Genomic DNA, 18,750 nt, shown 5'->3' on the forward strand with positions numbered 1-18,750 from the left:
AAATGTATTGAGTCAAGTACTCAACCCCTTTTGTTATGGCAAGCCTACATAAATTCAAGAGTAAAAATTTGCTTAATCCTTAAAATGTCTATGGACGCACCCGTTTGTCAATCTCAGAAACATACATTTTTTAATCCCCATCAAAAATCCATCAGTTTAAACTAGAGATATCTGTTTAAACTAGAGATATCAGTTAAACTAGAGATATCAGTTAAACTAGAGATATCAGTTTAAACTAGAGATATCAGTTAAACTAGAGATATCAGTTAAACTAGAGATATCAGTTTAAACTAGAGATATCAGTTAAACTAGAGATATCAGTTTAAACTAGAGATATTAGTTAAACTAGATATATCAGTTAAACTAGAGATATCAGTTTAAACTAGAGATATCAGTTTAAACTAGAGATATCAGTTAAAGTAGAGATATCAGTTTAAACTAGAGATATCAGTTAAACTAGAGATATCAGTTTAAACTAGAGATATCAGTTAAACTAGAGATATCAGTTTAAACTAGAGATATCAGTTAAACTAGATATATCAGTTAAACTAGAGATATCAGTTAAACTAGAGATATCAGTTAAACTAGAGATATCAGTTTAAACTAGAGATATCAGTTTAAACTGGAGATATCAGTTTAAACTAGAGATATCAGTTAAACTAGAGATATCAGTTAAACTAGAGATATCAGTTAAACTAGAGATATCAGTTTAAACTAGAGATATCAGTTTAAACTAGAGATATCAGTTTAAACTAGAGATATCAGTTTAAACTGGAGATATCAGTTTAAACTAGAGATATCAGTTAAACTAGAGATATCAGTTTAAACTAGAGATATCAGTTAAACTAGATATATCAGTTTAAACTAGAGATATCAGTTAAACTAGAGATATCAGTTTAAACTAGAGATATCAGTTAAACTAGAGATATCAGTTTAAACTAGAGATATCAGTTAAACTAGAGATATCAGTTAAACTAGAGATATCAGTTTAAACTAGAGATATCAGTTAAACTAGAGATATCAGTTAAACTAGAGATATCAGTTTAAACTAGAGATATCAGTTAAACTAGAGATATCAGTTTAAACTAGAGATATCAGTTTAAACTAGAGATATCAGTTTGATATCTCGAATTTAAACTGATATCTCGAGTTTAAACTGATATCTCTAGTTTCAACTGATATCTCTACACTCTAACCACTAGGCTACCCTGCCGCCTCTACACTCTATCCACTAGGCTACCCTACCACCTCTACACTCTAACCACTAGGCTACACTGCCGCCTCTACACTCTAACCACTAGGCTACCCTGCCACCTCTACACTCTAACCACTAGTCTACACTGCCGCCTCTACACTCTAACCACTAGGCTACCCTGCCGCCTCTACACTCTAACCACTAGGCTACCCTGCCGCCCCTCCACTCTAACCACTAGGCTACCCTGCCACCTTTACACTCTAACCACTAGGCTACCCTGCCGCCTCTACACTCTAACCACTAGGCTACCCTGCCACCTCTACACTCTAACCACTAGGCTACACTGCCGCCTCTACACTCTAACCACTAGGCTACCCTGCCGCCCCCACTAGGCTACCCTGCCGCCCCCACTAGGCTACCCTGCCGCCCCCACTAGGCTACCCTGCCGCCCCCACTAGGCTACCCTGCCGCCCCCACTAGGCTACCCTACCGCCTCTACACTCTAACCACTAGGCTACCCTGCCGCCTCTACACTCTAACCACTAGGCTACCCTGCTGCCCCCACTAGGCTACCCTGCCGCCCCACTAGGCTACCCTGCCGCCCCCACTAGGCTACCCTGCGGCCCCCACTAGGCTACCCTGCCGCCTCTACACTCTAACCACTAGGCTACCCTGCCTCCTCTACACTCTAACCACTAGGCTACACTGCCGCCTCTACACTCTAACCACTAGGCTACCCTGCCGCCTCTACACTCTAACCACTAGGCTACCTGCCGCCTCTACACTCTAACCACTAGGCTACCCTGCCGCCTCTACACTCTAACCACTAGGCTACCCTACCACCTCTACACTCTAACCACTAGGCTACACTGCCGCCTCTACACTCTAACCACTAGGCTACCCTGCCGCCTCTACACTCTAACCACTAGGCTACACTGCCGCCTCTACACTCTAACCACTAGGCTACCCTGCCGCCTCTACACTCTAACCACTAGGCTACACTGCCGCCTCTACACTCTAACCACTAGGCTACCCTGCCGCCTCTACACTCTAACCACTAGGCTACCCTGCCGCCCCTCCACTCTAACCACTAGGCTACCCTGCCACCTTTACACTCTAACCACTAGGCTACCCTGCCGCCTCTACACTCTAACCACTAGGCTACCCTGCCGCCTCTACACTCTAACCACTAGGCTCCCCTGCCGCCTCTACACTCTAACCACTAGGCTACCCTGCCGCCTCTACACTCTAACCACTAGGCTAGCCTGCCACCTCTACACTCTAACCACTAGGCTACACTGCCGCCTCTACACTCTAACCACTAGGCTACCCTGCCGCCCCCACTAGGCTACCCTGCCGCCCCCACTAGGCTACCCTGCCGCCCCCACTAGGCTACCCTGCCGCCCCCACTAGGCTACCCTGCCGCCCCCACTAGGCTACCCTGCCGCCTCTACACTCTAACCACTAGGCTACCCTGCCGCCTCTACACTCTAACCACTAGGCTACCCTGCCGCCCCCACTAGGCTACCCTGCCGCCCCCACTAGGCTACCCTGCCGCCTCTACACTCTAACCACTAGGCTACCCTGCCGCCTCTACACTCTAACCACTAGGCTACCCTGCCGCCTCTACACTCTAACCACTAGGCTACCCTGCCGCCTCTACACTCTAACCACTAGGCTACCCTGCCGCCTCTACACTCTAACCACTAGGCTACCCTGCCGCCTCTACACTCTAACCACTAGGCTACCCTGCCGCCTCTACACTCTAACCACTAGGCTACCCCGCCGCCTCTACACTCTAACCACTAGGCTACACTGCCGCCTCTACACTCTAACCACTAGGCTACCCTGCCATCCGCATCTGCCAAGCTTCAGCTGTGTTTGTCAGTCCAGGAGATGTCCCAAAAATGGTATTTTCTCACAAAACGGTCTACTCCGAACGGTTTGGCCTACAAACTAATATGTCCATTCTATGGAAAGGGGAGACTCTCACGATCGCAATGGTAGTGTGTTTCGCGGACACGTCTGAAAGTAACTCTTACGAACTAATGGAAGTATGGAGGTAGATTTCTGCCAACAAAAAATAAGGGGTTTAAATATGTGTAAAAAAAAAAATATATATATATATATATTTCCTGAGCTGTCGCCTATCTCCTAGCTCTATAGGATAGACACTTCAAAACCTTGTTCCTTATGATGCATTTCCCTGCTGTATTTTTGTCCGTTTATTTAAAGTGTTATTCAATGTATTTCTATGTGCTGTCGTAGTAGTACAGGCCAACTGACATATTTTTTAAAAACAATTCCATATGTTAACTTTGTTTTCTTAACAATCTGCCATTATCGTTATGGTAGGTACATGATTGAAAACCCCTTAGTCATCCCTGTGGAAAGGTTTTCATGGGGGGGTGTTACAGCCACAGGTTGTATTTGTCACAGGTAATCAGTTAGCTGTTGGGACTTGAGGATCATTTCTTCAGAGGATTTCAGCATTATTTATTTATCCTTTATTTAACCAGCCAAGTCAGTTAATGAAGACATTTTTATGTATGATGACCGCCTACCAGGGAACAGGGGGTTAAACTGCCTTGCTCAGCGGCAGAACGGCCAGATTTCCACCGTGACAGATTCAATCCAGCAAACCTTTCTGTTACTGGCCCAACGCTCTAACCACTAGACTACCTGCCTCCTCTACACTCTAACCACTAGGCTACCTGCCACCTCTACACTCTAACCACTAGACTACCTGCTCCTCTACGCTCTAACCACTAGACTACCTGCCTGCTCTACACTCTAACCACTAGACTACCTGCCTCCTCTACGCTCTAACCACTAGACTACCTGCCTCCTCTACACTCTAACCACTAGACTACCTGCCTCCTCTACGCTCTAACCACTAGACTACCTGCCTCCTCTACACTCTAACCACTAGACTACCTGCCTCCTCTACACTCTAACCACTAGACTACCTGCCTCCTCTACACTCTAACCACTAGACTACCTGCCTCCTCTACGCTCTAACCACTAGACTACCTGCCTCCTCTACGCTCTAACCACTAGACTACCTGCCTCCTCTACGCTCTAACCACTAGGCTACCTGCCTCCTCTACACTCTAACCACTAGACTACCTGCCTCCTCTACACTCTAACCACTAGACTACCTGCCTCCTCTACACTCTAACCACTAGACTACCTGCCTCCTCTACACTCTAACCACTAGGCTACCTGCCACCTCTACACTCTAACCACTAGACTACCTGCCTCCTCTACACTCTAACCACTAGGCTACCTGCCACCTCTACACTCTAACCACTAGACTACCTGCCTCCTCTACACTCTAACCACTAGACTACCTGCCTCCTCTACACTCTAACCACTAGACTACCTGCCTCCTCTACACTCTAACCACTAGACTACCTGCCACCTCTACACTCTAACCACTAGACTACCTGCCTCCTCTACACTCTAACCACTAGACTACCTGCCTCCTCTACACTCTAACCACTAGACTACCTGCCACCTCTACACTCTAACCACTAGACTACCTGCCAGCCCTCCACTCTAACCACTAGGCTACCTGCTCCTCTACACTCTAACCACTAGGCTACCTGCCAGCCCTCCACTCTAACCACTAGGCTACCTGCTCCTCTACACTCTAACCACTAGGCTACCTGCCTCCCCTACACTCTAACCACTAGGCTACCTGCCACCTCTACACTCTAACCACTAGGCTACCTGCCACCCCTCCACTCTAACCACTAGGCTACCTGCCACCTCTACACTCTAACCACTAGGCTACCTGCCACCCCTCCACTCTAACCACTAGGCTATCTGCCACCCCTCCACTCTAACCACTAGGCTACCTGCCACCCCTCCACTCTAACCACTAGGCTACCTGCCACCCCTCCACTCTAACCACTAGGCTACCTGCCACCCCTCCACTCTAACCACTAGGCTACCTGCCACCCTTCCACTCTAACCACTAGGCTACCTGCCACCCCTCCACTCTAACCACTAGGCTACCTGCCACCTCTACACTCTAACCACTAGGCTACCTGCCACCCCTCCACTCTAACCACTAGGCTACCTGCCTCCTCTACACTCTAACCACTAGGCTACCTGCCACCCCTCCACTCTAACCACTAGGCTACTTGCCACTCCTCCACCCCTCCACTCTAACCACTAGGCTACCTGCCAGCCCATTAAAGGCCCGAAGATAGTTTTTTTTTTATCCCTACAGACAATGTTTTATATCTTGCATATCTACTGAAAAAGGGGAAGGCCTGAAAGATGTTAACAAGTATCTGTATCCCCATGACCCATATTTGTCCAAGCAAAGTACCCCCATGTCCGTCAGTACCAGAAAAGTAATGAGAATTGAATCAATCAAGGTTAACACACAGACTACAGAATATATGACCGTGCAAAGGCCCGACATCTATGTCGAATCATTTCATACTCTTAAGCATTTCTCACACAGAGCGCTATATAAACAGCTGCTTTTAAGAACACACAGAGCTCTTTTATTAAAGCTGCGATTGTATGGTGGGGTGGTGGTGAACGGCTGCTATGAGTTGGCCATGGCCCATGTGGCTGGAAAGAACACACTAAACAAACACAGCAGTCCATTGTATTAATGTGCACCTCCATACACAAGGACCCGGGGGGGGAGGGTGTGTGTGTGTGTGGCATTTCGTAGAGGATGTTCAGAAGCTGTCTGGCTAATGCTAAACTGTGCTCAAAATGTCTTACTTCATCATCGTTTCATCTTTGTGTGGAGGAGAAATTAAGATAGAGAGAGTGACTGTGTGTGTGTGTGTGTGTGTGTGTGTGTGTGTGTGTGTGTGTGTGTGTGTGTGTGTGTGTGTGTGTGTGTGTGTGTGTGTCCGTCCCCGAATTAACGTAACACGTATACACACACCTGCAAATACACATATAATGCTTGCTTGGGTGCATACACCGTGTTGTCAAACACACACACACACTGTTCTGGAAGGTACACCCACATGTCGTCACACACACACACACACACACACACACACACACACACACACACACACACACACACACACACACATACACACACACACACACACACACTTGTCTGGAAGGTACACCCACATGTCGTCACACACACAAACACACACACACACACGCACTGTTCTGGAAGGTACACCCACATGTCGTCACACACACACACACACACACACACACACGCACTGTTCTGGAAGGTACACCCACATGTCGTCACACACACACACACGTCGTCACACACACACACAAACACACACACACACACACACACACTGTTCTGGAAGGTACACCCACATGTCGTCACACACACACACACACACACACACACACACACGCACTGTTCTGGAAGGTACACCCACATGTCGTCACACACACACACACGTCGTCACACACACACACACACACACACACACTGTTCTGGAAGGTACACCCACATGTCGTCACACACACACACACACACACACACACGCACTTTTCTGGAAGGTACACCCACACGTCGTCACACACACACACACACACACACACACAGTTCTGGAAGGTATTTGATAATCGGTCCCTGGACAGTGTTGAATATTCAACGGACGATAGAGATGGAGCATCCGTCCATTAATTCATGACCTCCATGATCGCACAATGCCTTGCTTTCACTTGAGGAATTATAAAGCAGACTTATTTAACATTCTCCTCGAAGCCACGGGTCATCAAACCAGTCACATCCCGTTTGGCTGAATAGCATCATTATTTAAAATGTAATTGTCGCTCCTCAGAGAAGTGGCCTCCATCTTCCCATTGTGAGCCCGTCCTTTCAATTTCGGCTACGATCAAGCCGCCGTCCCGCAATCAAGGATTTATAAAGGTCAGCGGCGTGATAATTAAAGGGGAGTCATTTGTAGTCGTGGGTTGTCCTGTCATTTGTAGTCGTGGGTTGTCCTGTCATTTGTAGTCGTGGGTTGTCCTGTCATTTGTAGTCGTGGGTTGTCCTGTCATTTGTAGTCGTGGGTTGTCCTGTCATTTGTAGTCGTGGGTTGTCCTGTCATTTGTAGTCGTGGGTTGTCCTGTCATTTGTAGTCGTGGGTTGTCCTGTCATTTGTAGTCGTGGGTTGTCCTGTCATTTGTAGTCGTGGGTTGTCCTGTGGTTAATCTCACCATGCGGTGCGCTGATTAGGAGGCTAGGTAGCCATGGGAAACAACAGATTAGATCACATTTAGATTACATTATTGGATTTCAGTACATCAATAGGATCTGAAGGGGGATTAACTTTTTGCTTGGACTTAATGTCACACACACACCTCATACACACACACACACACACACACACATCATACACACACACACACATCATACACACACACACACACACACACATCATCCACAAAGTCACGCACATAAAACAATTACTAAACAACAAAAGCAAAAACCAAATATCTACTTTGTTACCACAATAACATCATGACTATTGATTAAGATAAGGTCGTTATTATACCACAATAACATAATGACTATTGATTAAGAGGGGGTACAGTAGTTAATGTACCACAATAACATAATGACTATTGATTAAGAGAGGGTAGTTAATGTACCCCAATTACATAATGACTATTGATTAAGAGAGGGTAGTTAATGTACCCCAATTACATAATGACTATTGATTAAGAGGGGGTACGGTAGTTAATGTACCACAATAACGTAATGACGATTGATTAAGAGGGGGTACAGTAGTTAATGTACCACAATAACATAATGACTATTGATTAAGAGACGGTATTTATTGCCACATCAGTGTCTAAAGGAACCTTCTGTTTCTCCTACGAGTTACATCATTGTCTAGTGAATCACGTTCACTGGTGTAAAAAGTGCATGTACTGTGAGTAAAAGTTTAGATACCTCAATAGAAAGTTACTCAAGTAAAAGTAACTCACCCAGTAAAATACTACTTGAGTAAAAGTCTAAAAGTATTTGGTACTAAATATATGTAATTATAAAAAGTAAATGCAACTGTTAAAACATACTTGACATCAATACTGCTAACAGCTAGCTCCTCCATTATTATCAATACTGCTAACAGCTAGCTCCTCCATTATTATCAATACTGCTATCAGCTAGCTCCTCCATTATTATCAATACTGCTAACAGCTAGCTCCTCCATTATTATCAATACTGCTATCAGCTAGCTCCTCCATTATTATCAATACTGCTATCAGCTAGCTCCACCATTATTATCAATACTGCTATCAGCTAGCTCCTCCATTATTATTATCAATACTGCTAACAGCTAGCTCCTCCATTATTATCAATACTGGTATCAGCTAGCTCCACCATTATTATCAACACTGATAACAGCTCCACCAGTAAGATGAAAAATGCTATCAGCTAGCTCCTCCATTATTATCAATACTGCTATCAGCTAGCTCCACCATTATTATCAATACTGGAAACAGCTAGCTCCTCCATTATTATCAATACTGCAAACAGCTAGCTCCACCATTATTATCAAAACTGCTAACAGCTAGCCCCACCATTATTATCAATACTGCTATCAGCTAGCTCCACCATTATTATCAATACTGCTAACAGCTAGCTCCACCATTATTATCAATACTGCTAACAGCTAGCTCCACCATTATTATCAATACTACTAACAGCTAGCCCCACCATTATTATCAATACTGCTATCAGCTAGCTCCACCATTATTATCAATACTGCTAACAGCTAGCCCCACCATTATTATTTTTTTTATTTTTATTTATTTTATTTATTTTACCTTTATTTAACCAGGTAGGCAAGTTGAGAACAAGTTCTCATTTACAATTGCGACCTGGCCAAGATAAAGCAAAGCAGTTCGACAGATACAACAACACAGAGTTACACATGGAGTAAAACAAACATACAGTCAATAATAAAGTATAAACAAGTCTATATACAATGTGAGCAAATGAGGTGAGAAGGGAGGTAAAGGCAAAAAAAGGCCTTGGTGGCAAGGTAAATACAATATAGCAAGTAAAACACTGGAATGGTAGTTTTGCATTGGAAGAATGTGCAAAGTAGAAATAAAAATAATGGGGTGCAAAGGAGCAAAATAAATAAATAAATTAAATACAGTTGGGAAAGAGGTAGTTGATAGGGCTAAATTATATGTGGGCTATGTACAGGTGCAGTAATCTGTGAGCTGCTCTGACAGTTGGTGCTTAAAGCTAGTGAGGGAGATAAGTGTTTCCAGTTTCAGAGATTTTTGTAGTTCGTTCCAGTCATTGGCAGCAGAGAACTGGAAAGAGAGGCGGCCAAAGAAAGAATTGGTTTTGGGGGTGACTAGAGAGATATACCTGCTGGAGCGTGTGCTACAGGTGGGAGATGCTATGGTGACCAGCGAGCTGAGATAAGGGGGGACTTTACCTAGCAGGGTCTTGTAGATGACATGGAGCCAGTGGGTTTGGCGACGAGTATGAAGCGAGGGCCAGCCAACGAGAGCGTACAGGTCGCAATGGTGGGTAGTGTATGGGGCTTTGGTGACAAAACGGATTGCACTGTGATAGACTGCATCCAGTTTGTTGAGTAGGGTATTGGAGGCTATTTTGTAAATTACATCGCCAAAGTCGAGGATTGGTAGGATGGTCAGTTTTACAAGGGTATGTTTGGCAGCATGAGTGAAGGATGCTTTGTTGCGAAATAGGAAGCCAATTCTAGATTTAACTTTGGATTGGAGATGTTTGATATGGGTCTGGAAGGAGAGTTTACAGTCTAACCAGACACCTAAGTATTTGTAGTTGTTCACGTATTCTAAGTCAGAGCCGTCCAGAGTAGTGATGTTGGACAGGCGGGTAGGTGCAGGTAGTGATCGGTTGAAGAGCATGCATTTAGTTTTACTTGTATTTAAGAGCAGTTGGAGGCCACGGAAGGAGAGTTGTATGGCATTGAAGCTTGCCTGGAGGGTTGTTAACACAGTGTCCAAAGAAGGGCCGGAAGTATACAGAATGGTGTCGTCTGCGTAGAGGTGGATCAGAGACTCACCAGCAGCAAGAGCGACCTCATTGATGTATACAGAGAAGAGAGTTGGTCCAAGAATTGAACCCTGTGGCACCCCCATAGAGACTGCCAGAGGTCCGGACAACAGACCCTCAGATTTGACACACTGAACTCTATCAGAGAAGTAGTTGGTGAACCAGGCGAGGCAATCATTTGAGAAACCAAGGCTGTTGAGTCTGCCGATGAGGATGTGGTGATTGACAGAGTCGAAAGCCTTGGCCAGATCAATGAATACGGCTGCACAGTAATGTTTCTTATCGATGGCGGTTAAGATATCGTTTAGGACCTTGAGCGTGGCTGAGGTGCACCCATGACCAGCTCTGAAACCAGATTGCATAGCAGAGAAGGTATGGTGAGATTTGAAATGGTCGGTAATCTGTTTGTTGACTTGGCTTTCGAAGACCTTAGAAAGGCATGGTAGGATAGATATAGGTCTGTAGCAGTTTGGGTCAAGAGTGTCCCCCCCTTTGAAGAGGGGGATGACCGCAGCTGCTTTCCAATCTTTGGGAATCTCAGACGACACGAAAGAGAGGTTGAACAGGCTAGTAATAGGGGTGGCAACAATTTCGGCAGATAATTTTAGAAAGAAAGGGTCCAGATTGTCTAGCCCGGCTGATTTGTAGGGGTCCAGATTTTGCAGCTCTTTCAGAACATCAGCTGAATGGATTTGGGAGAAGGAGAAATGGGGAAGGCTTGGGCGAGTTGCTGTTGGGGGTGCAGTGCTGTTGACAGGGGTAGGAGTAGCCAGGTGGAAAGCATGGCCAGCAGTAGAAAAATGCTTATTGAAATTTTCAATTATGGTGGATTTATCAGTGGTGACAGTGTTTCCTATCTTCAGTGCAGTGGGCAGCTGGGAGGAGGTGTTCTTATTCTCCATGGACTTTACAGTGTCCCAGAACTTTTTTGAGTTAGTGTTGCAAGAAGCAAATTTCTGCTTGAAAAAGCTAGCCTTGGCTTTTCTAACTGCCTGTGTATAATGGTTTCTAGCTTCCCTGAACAGCTGCATATCACGGGGGCTGTTCGATGCTAATGCAGAACGCCATAGGACGTTTTTGTGTTGATTAAGGGCAGTCAGGTCTGGGGAGAACCAAGGGCTATATCTGTTCCTGGTTCTAAATTTCTTGAATGGGGCATGTTTATTTAAGATGGTTAGGAAGGCATTTTTAAAAAATATCCAGGCATCCTCTACTGACGGGATGAGGTCAATATCCTTCCAGGATACCCCGGCCAGGTCGATTAGAAAGGCCTGCTCGCTGAAGTGTTTCAGGGAGCGTTTTACAGTGATGAGAGGAGGTCGTTTGACCGCTGACCCATTACGGATGCAGGCAATGAGGCAGTGATCGCTGAGATCTTGGTTGAAGACAGCAGAGGTGTATTTAGAGGGGAAGTTGGTTAGGATGATATCTATGAGGGTGCCCGTGTTTAAGGCTTTGGGGAGGTACCTGGTAGGTTCATTGATAATTTGTGTGAGATTGAGGGCATCAAGTTTAGATTGTAGGATGGCTGGGGTGTTAAGCATGTTCCAGTTTAGGTCGCCTAGCAGCACGAGCTCTGAAGATAGATGGGGGGCAATCAGTTCACATATGGTGTCCAGAGCACAGCTGGGGGCAGAGGGTGGTCTATAGCAGGCGGCAACGGTGAGAGACTTGTTTTTAGAAAGGTGGATTTTTAAAAGTAGAAGTTCAAATTGTTTGGGTACAGACCTGGATAGTAGGACAGAACTCTGCAGGCTATCTTTGCAGTAAATTGCAACACCGCCCCCTTTGGCAGTTCTATCTTGTCTGAAAATGTTGTAGTTTGGAATTAAAATGTCTGAATTTTTGGTGGTCTTCCTAAGCCAGGATTCAGACACAGCTAGAACATCCGGGTTGGCAGAGTGTGCTAAAGCAGTGAAAAGAACAAACTTAGGGAGGAGGCTTCTAATGTTAACATGCATGAAACCAAGGCTATTACGGTTACAGAAGTCGTCATTATCAATACTGCTAACAGCTAGCTCCACCATTATTATCAATACTGCTAACAGCTAGCTCCACCATTATTATCAATACTGCTATCAGCTAGCTCCACCATTATTATCAATACTGCTAACAGCTAGCCCCACCATTATTATCAATACTGCTATCAGCTAGCTCCACCATTATTATCAATACTGCTAACAGCTAGCCCCACCATTATTATCAATACTGCTAACAGCTAGCTCCACCATTATTATCAATACTGCCATCAGCTAGCTCCACCAGTCACCTCAGATCAATACTGCTATCAGCTAGCTCCACCAGTCACCTCAGATCAATACTGCTATCAGCTAGCTCCACCAGTCACCTCAGATCAATACTGCTAACAGCTAGCTCCACCAGAGTGAGTGTATGTTTTTTCACTAGCCTCTCTCATCCATATAGATTCTACCTTCCACAGACAGTTTCTTCTCTACCCATGTGGTAGAGGTTCAGTGTCTGTGACCGCCCAGAAAGTCTTTAGAAGGGGAATTTAGGAGTAGGACCACGTTGCTTCTAGGCACTGTTCGTTTTTGTGAGTTTCACCCCCTTTTTAAGGTTAGCATTTGTGTAGAGTGCACTGATCCTAGCTCTGTCTAAGGGGGGATGGGGTCAGATCATCATCTCTGTTCTTGTGCAAAATGGCAACTAAAGAGTTTATTCTCCCTTCACTAGAGGTCGGCAAAACAGACGGACTAAGACCGTGAACCATAGATCCAGTGAGAGAGATGAGATAGAGAGAGAGAGAGAGAGAGAGAGAGAGAGAGAGAGAGAGAGAGAGAGTGGGAGGGAGGGAGAGAGAGAGAGACAAAGAGAGAGAGACACATAGAGAGTGGGAGGGAGGGAGAGAGAGAGAGACAGAGAGACAGAGAGAGAGAGAGAGACAGAGAGAGAGAGAGAGAGAGAGAGAGAAAGAGAGAGAGAGATCTGTCCTCATAGCTCAAGTCACAAACAGCCATTGTTACCAAGGGCAGGCAGGGAATTCTCTGATAAACTGGAGAGAACGAGGAGGAAAGAGAGAGAAATTAGGAAAGTGCAAAACATCAGACATGACCGAGCGGCCCCTTGACCTTGACCGAGCAGCCGCTTGACCTTGACCGAGCGGCCCCTTCACCTTGACCGAGCGGCCCCTTGACCGAGCGGCCCCTTGACCTTGACCGAGCGGCCCCTTGACCTTGACCGAGCGGCCCCTTGACCTTGACCGAGCGGCCCCTTGACCTTGACCGAGCGCCCCCATGACCAAGAGCACACAAACATACACACACTGTGTTTTAATTTGTCACTAAATCCAATGCTTTAACATATCACGTGCTTTAACATATCACGGCTTGTTGTGATATTTAGTGGAGGCAGGGTAGCCTAGTGGTTAGAGTATTTGGCTAGTAACCGAAAGGTTGCTAGATTGAATCCCCGAGCTGACAAGGTAAAAATCTGTCTTTCTGCCCCTGAACAAGGCAGTTAACCCACTGTTCCCCTGAACAAGGCAGTTAACCCACTGTTCCTAGACCAGTTAACCCACTGTTCCTAGACCAGTTAACCCACTGTTCCTAGACCAGTTAACCCACTGTTCCTAGACCAGTTAACCCACTGTTCCTAGACCAGTTAACCCACTGTTCCTAGACCAGTTAACCCACTGTTCCTAGACCAGTTAACCCACTGTTTCTAGACCAGTTAACCCACTGTTCCTAGACCAGTTAACCCACTGTTCCTAGACCAGTTAACCCACTGTTTCTAGACCAGTTAACCCACTGTTCCCCTGAACAAGGCAGTTAACCCACTGTTCCTAGACCAGTTAACCCACTGTTCCTAGACCAGTTAACCCACTGTTCCTAGGCCAGTTAACCCACTGTTCCTAGACCAGTTAACCCACTGTTTCTAGACCAGTTAATCCACTGCTCCTAGACCAGTTAACCCACTGTTCCTAGACCAGTTAACCCACTGTTCCTAGACCAGTTAACCCACTGTTCCTAGACCAGTTAACCCACTGTTCCTAGACCAGTTAACCCACTGTTCCTAGACCAGTTAACCCACTGTTCCTAGACCAGTTAACCCACTGTTCCTAGACCAGTTAACCCACTGTTCCTAGGCCAGTTAACCCACTGTTCCTAGACCAGTTAACCCACTGTTCCTAGACCAGTTAACCCACTGTTCCTAGACAAGTTATCCCACTGTTCCTAGACCAGTTAACCCACTGTTCCTAGACCAGTTAACCCACTGTTCCTAGACCAGTTAACCCACTGTTCCTAGACCAGTTAACCCACTGTTCCTAGACCAGTTAACCCACTGTTCCTAGACCAGTTATCCCACTGTTCCTAGACCAGTTAACCCACTGTTCCTAGACCAGTTAACCCACTGTTCCTAGACCAGTTAACCCACTGTTCCTAGACCAGTTAACCCACTGTTCCTAGACCAGTTAACCCACTGTTCCTAGACCAGTTATCCCACTGTTCCTAGACCAGTTAACCCACTGTTCCTAGACCAGTTAACCCACTGTTCCTAGGCCAGTTAACCCACTGTTCCTAGACCAGTTAACCCACTGTTCCTAGACCAGTTAACCCACTGTTCCTAGACCAGTTAACCCACTGTTCCTAGACCAGTTAACCCACTGTTCCTAGACCAGTTAACCCACTGTTCCTAGACCAGTTAACCCACTGTTCCTAGACCAGTTATCCCACTGTTCCTAGACCAGTTAACCCACTGTTCCTAGACCAGTTAACCCACTGTTTCTAGACCAGTTAATCCACTGCTCCTAGACCAGTTAACCCACTGTTCCTAGACCAGTTAACCCACTGTTCCTAGACCAGTTAACCCACTGTTCCTAGACCAGTTAACCCACTGTTCCTAGACCAGTTAACCCACTGTTCCTAGACCAGTTAACCCACTGTTCCTAGACCAGTTAACCCACTGTTCCTAGACCAGTTAACCCACTGTTCCTAGACCAGTTAACCCACTGTTCCTAGACCAGTTAACCCACTGTTCCTAGACCAGTTAACCCACTGTTCCTAGACAAGTTATCCCACTGTTCCTAGACCAGTTAACCCACTGTTCCTAGACCAGTTAACCCACTGTTCCTAGACCAGTTAACCCACTGTTCCTAGACAAGTTATCCCACTGTTCCTAGACCAGTTAACCCACTGTTCCTAGACCAGTTAACCCACTGTTCCTAGACCAGTTAACCCACTGTTCCTAGACCAGTTAACCCACTGTTCCTAGACCAGTTAACCCACTGTTCCTAGACCAGTTATCCCACTGTTCCTAGACCAGTTAACCCACTGTTCCTAGACCAGTTAACCCACTGTTCCTAGGCCAGTTAACCCACTGTTCCTAGACCAGTTAACCCACTGTTCCTAGACCAGTTAACCCACTGTTCCTAGACCAGTTAACCCCACTGTTCCTAGACCAGTTAACCCCACTGTTCCTAGACCAGTTAACCCACTGTTCCTAGACCGTCATTGTAAATAATAATTTGTTTCTTAACTGACCTGCCTAGTTTAATAAAAGGTGAATTCAAAAAAAGAATTGTGAGGTTCTCAAATAACGATCAAATAGCAGAGAGCTAGTTCTGTTCTATGAATCCATCTCCCTACAACCCATTTCCCCCGTGGTTCCCTCAGATACAATGCCAGATAGCAGCTGATAAAACAACAAGCCCGAGGCTTCTTTCTGCTCAGTCACCAGTCACAGTCTTAAGACATGTGTTCCCTGTGTCACACCTCAGACCTCAGACAGAGACAAGGCCTCACAGTCTCCAGACATGTGTTCCCTGTGTCACACCTCAGACCTCAGACAGAGACAAGGCCTCACAGTCTCTACACATGTGTTCCCTGTGTCACACCTCAGACCTCAGACAGAGACAAGGCCTCACAGTCTTAAGACATGTGTTCCCTGTGTCACACCTCAGACCTCAGACAGAGACAAGGCCTCACAGTCTCTAGACATGTGTTCCCTGTGTCACACCTCAGACCTCAGACAGAGACAAGGCCTCACAGTCTCTAGACATGTGTTCCCTGTGTCACACCTCAGACCTCAGACAGAGACAAGGCCTCACAGTCTTAAGACATGTGTTCCCTGTGTCACACCTCAGACCTCAGACAGAGACAAGGCCTCACAGTCTCCAGACATGTGTTCCCTGTGCCACACCTCAGACCTCAGACAGAGACAAGGCCTCACAGTCTCCAGACATGTGTTCCCCCTGTCACACCTCAGACCTCAGAAAGAGACAAGGCCTCACAGTCTCCAGACATGTGTTCCCTGTGTCACACCTCAGACCTCAGACAGAGACAAGGCCTCACAGTCTCACACTTGGATTTTCTTGTCACTTAGCGAACGCTCTTATCCAGAGCCACTTAACAAGAATTAGTCTTGCCTTCTTAGTCAGGGTAAGGGTAGGGGGAGGGCCTGCTGGGCCACCGAGCAAAGCAGTGACTCACCGTTTAGGGATAATGATCCGTGACACTGCTGCCCGGCTCCACACAGCGACACTCCGGAGGTGGGAAAAGCGCTCACTTCTGACGCTCCACCATGAACGGAAAAACTGCCATTATATCTGCCCAAGCGGCTGCTGTTTGTGCTTCGGAGAAAGGCATGTGGGTCCGCCCTCCTCTCTCCCTCTCTAGAAAAGTCATTGTCAAAGAGGAAGTTGTTTCTTTACTGTAAATAGCAGCCACAGCGCTGTATTAGAGACAACAAGGGACTGTATTAGAGACAACAAGGGACTGTATTAGAGACCACAGGGCTGTATTAGAGACAACAAGGGACTGTATTAGAGACAACAAGGGACTGTATTAGAGACAACAAGGGACTGTATTAGAGACAACAAGGGACTGTATTAGAGACAACAAGGGACTGTATTAGAGACAACAAGGGACTGTATTAGAGACCACAGGGCTGTATTAGAGACAACAAGGGACTGTATTAGAGACCACAGGGCTGTATTAGAGACAATAAGGGCTGTATTAGAGACAACAAGGGACTGTATTAGAGACAACAAGGGACTGTATTAGAGACAATAAGGGCTGTATTAGAGACAACAGGGGCTGTATTAGAGACAACAAGGGGCTGTATTAGAGACAACAAGGGACTGTATTAGAGACAACAAGGGACTGTATTAGAGACAACAGGGACTGTATTAGAGACAACAAGGGACTGTATTAGAGACAACAGGGACTGTATTAGAGACAACAAGGGACTGTATTAGAGACCACAGGGCTGTATTAGAGACAATAAGGGCTGTATTAGAGACAACAAGGGACTGTATTAGAGACAACAAGGGACTGTATTAGAGACAATAAGGGCTGTATTAGAGACAACAGGGACTGTATTAGAGACAACAAGGGGCTGTATTAGAGACAACAAGGGACTGTATTAAAGACAATAAGGGCTGCATTAGAGACAATAAGGGCTGTATTAGAGACAATAAGGGCTGTATTAGAGACAATAAGGGCTGTATTAGAGACCACAGGGACTGTATTAGAGACAACAAGGGCTGTATTAGAGACAATAAGGGCTGCATTAGAGACAACAGGGGACTGTATTAGAGACAACAAGGGCTGTATTAGAGACAATAAGGGCTGTGTTAGAGACAATAAGGGCTGTATGAGAGACAATAAGGGCTATATTAGAGACAATAAGGGCTGTATTAGAGACCACAGGGACTGTATTAGAGACAACAAGGGCTGTATTAGAGACAATAAGGGCTGTGTTAGAGACAATAAGGGCTGTATGAGAGACAATAAGGGCTGTATTAGAGACAATAAGGGCTGTATTAGAGACATGTAATTGGGGAGACAGAGACATGCATGTGTCTGGGCCTATGTTTGTGTTGCTTAACAGTCCCCACTGTTCCATAATGTGTTTCTTTGATTGTTTAGATTCTACTGAATGCATCAGTTACCTGATGTGGAATAGAGTTCCATGTAGTCATGGCTCTATGTAGTACTGTGGAATAGAGTTCCATGTAGTCATGTCTCTATGTAGTACTGTGGTATAGAGTTCCATGTAGTCATGGCTCTATGTGGTACTGTGGAATAGAGTTCCATGTAGTCATGGCTCTATGTAGTACTGTGGAATAGAGTTCCATGTAGTCATGGCTCTATGTAGTACTGTGGAATAGAGTTCCATGTAGTCATGGCTCTATGTAGTACTGTGGAATAGAGTTCCATGTAGTCATGGCTCTATGTAGTACTGTGGAATAGAGTTCCATGTAGTCATGTCTCTACGTAGTACTGTGGAATAGAGTTCCATGTAGTCATGGCTCTATGTAGTACTGTGGAATAGAGTTCCATGTAGTCATGGCTCTATGTAGTACTGTGGAATAGAGTTCCATGTAGTCATGTCTCTATGTAGTACTGTGGAATAGAGTTCCATGTAGTCATGGCTCTATGTAGTACTGTGGAATAGAGTTCCATGTAGTCATGTCTCTATGTAGTACTGTGGAATAGAGTTCCATGTAGTCATGTCTCTATGTAGTACTGTGGAATAGAGTCCCATGTAGTCATGGCTCTAT

This window comes from Oncorhynchus mykiss, chromosome 3 (assembly GCF_057628025.1).
Source record: "Oncorhynchus mykiss isolate SJ-2025 chromosome 3, ASM5762802v1, whole genome shotgun sequence".
In the NCBI taxonomy this organism is placed as follows: domain Eukaryota; kingdom Metazoa; phylum Chordata; class Actinopteri; order Salmoniformes; family Salmonidae; genus Oncorhynchus; species Oncorhynchus mykiss.